Raw genomic sequence first — 2634 nt, forward strand, 5'->3', positions numbered from 1 at the left:
TCATTAGAAAAAATATGACTGTGCAAACTGAATGTAGCTTCTGACCAGACATTAAAGAGTAATTTTATTACTCAGAACCAGTTACTGTCGGCAATGAAGTTTCACCAAAACAGCATCAAACATTTGCAGTAAAGTCACAGCATTTAAGAAAAAGCAGGAGCAGTGGGCTGTGCAATTGGAATGGTGAAATGTTGAAATGGTTCTACAGCTTGAGACCTTTATGGGGAGTTATGACATAACCTTCAAACTATTAAATAAATGATTGCCTCTCACCAGTAGCCTGCTTGAAAGTAAAATATTATTCTTTAAACCAAGTAGTATATAGTTTTTTTTAATGCTTTTATAGTTTCTTTTTGTTTCTTTTTTTTTATTATAAAAAGTGCATACAGTATAATAAAACATTTTTCAGGTGTCATAAAACCAGACAGATTTACCCAGAATTCAGGCGAGTCAGACAGTGGAAAGTTTCAGAACTAAATTGAACAGAACAGAAAAGCAGGCAGTAATGTTTGAAATAAGAAATAAGAATGATTTACTTTACCATTGAGTTCCGTCCCAGTGTTCACGGGAATGGAACAGCCACTTTCCTACGGCTTTAACCATTTCTTGTTTCTATTATAACCCAACAGACAATTTTACATTTCACACACTAAAAATGGATGCTAATTGTGGTTTGAGAAGAAAACAAATCTTTAAAACACAGCAGAAACAATCCTGCAAAATACCGCATAAGTTGTGCTTAAAAAAATGTATTTTCTCTCTGATGATGCTGAACTTAACGCCGTTTCTCTGAACCCACTGCTTTTTTAGGGGTTAGGTAAGATTTTTATTAGGAAAAATATTAGGGAATTTTTTTAACATAAGTCAACGTTTCAATGAAATAAAATTATTTTTGAAGTAAAATCCTTCACAGAAAATAAAATAGACTTTTTTAGTCCAATTCTGTATCATATAACACTCCCAAACACAGTCAGTAAAAAAAACATGCAGAAAGCTCACTTTCAAGACATTTTCTCACATTTGACCATTTTAGCTGCTGAAAAAAAATAATGTTTTATACAGTTTTAAACAAAATATAATTTTAAACTATATCATAACATGAAATACAGCATTTATAAGATCTGTAATTATATATTCTTTTGTATATTTTAAACTATTTTAAGATGTATTTATTCTCTATCTATTTATTTCCTATTTGTGCATTTTATAGCTATTTTCATGAAAAGGAAGGCTATGTTAAACTGAGTTACAGAGAGAAGAGATGTAAAATTTTTCAGCAGCGTTTTCATGTTGAGAAAGGAACACAGCAGGGCGTTTCATGTGTGTACGGGGGAGGGGTTGCTTTGTTGCTCAATATGTCTAAATATGTGGGGGCCCTGTCAGTAAAAGCTTTTATATAGGCTAAAAACTATACTATGTTCACAATTCAGACAGGCACTCTTTTATCCAAAGGAAAAAAGCAGCCTTTCTAGCAAATGTGTAAACATTTCTAAATATATAAAACTTAATACTTACTAGTATACTTTTGCTTTATTTTTTATTTTTTTAAACTTATTTCTTTTACAAAAAATGTAATTTAGAAAATACATTATTACAGTTAGGTCTAGGAGTGTGATTTTGATCAGGAAGAATCTTATGTTAGTGATCTACAAATGGAACAACAGTCAATTGGGGAAGTTCCCTGGTTCCCCAATTGAAAAATAGTCACATAGAAAGCTTCCACCGATTCTCCCCTGAATTAAAATTTGTGTCATACTCTCAGGTCTGGGTGCAGGCCCGGGTTCTCTCTCTTCTCTGCAGGGTGTGACAGGCAAGTGTTCCCCATCACTGCTAATTAGAGCCTTTCTTATTCTGACACCCTACTCCTGGTTTCCAGTGTGGTATTTGGCCAACTAAAGTCTTTCCCACGTAACCCCCAAGCCAGTTCCTAATTCCATGTTTCTGTTTCCTTCCAAGAACCAAGCCTGAGAAGCTCCAAACCTGGACCTCCTAGGTATCAAAGAAATCCTTTGACTGCCATTCTGCTTTTGTCCTCCTTCCTGATCTCACCTGCCTGTCCACCCTTCAACACCATCTGCATAATGAAGAGAACCACCAGATTATCACCAACCTCCCCAGGAGGGAGGGTGGTGTCCGCGTGAGCCAAGCCTCAACCTCCAACTAGACATGGCCAGCCCGCCACCACCGCTTCTTCACTTGTTCAATAAATTTCATCAAAACTACTTGTCTGTCTCCGTATTTGTCTTGATTCAGAGTCAATCTTTTCTAAACATGACAAATTGAGATGTAAATATATTTTGCATTTATTTCTTTTAACCTGTTGCACTAAAATAGATCCTTCCCCCGTTAAATCCAAGCACAGCCTCATCCATTGACTGTCTCTGTTAACTGTCTTTAAAGGGATAGTTCGGTATTTTTGACATGAATCTGTATGGCATCCCCATCACCAGCGGCATGCAATCACACTGACTTACCCCTGGCAGCGTCCTGTGAGCAGAGTTATCGTCCAGTTTTGGTCTAGCCGAAAGTAGTCCGGCAGGTTTTTAGGAACAGCGAAATAAAACTCCCTCCGAGGGAGACATGGCTGTTGTTGGGCTCGCTGTCTGAATGACGGCGCGCACTGATACGAACAGA

The sequence above is a fragment of the Cyprinodon variegatus genome, unplaced genomic scaffold (genome assembly GCF_000732505.1).
Source record: "Cyprinodon variegatus isolate N-32 unplaced genomic scaffold, C_variegatus-1.0 Scaffold910, whole genome shotgun sequence".
NCBI lineage: Eukaryota > Metazoa > Chordata > Actinopteri > Cyprinodontiformes > Cyprinodontidae > Cyprinodon > Cyprinodon variegatus.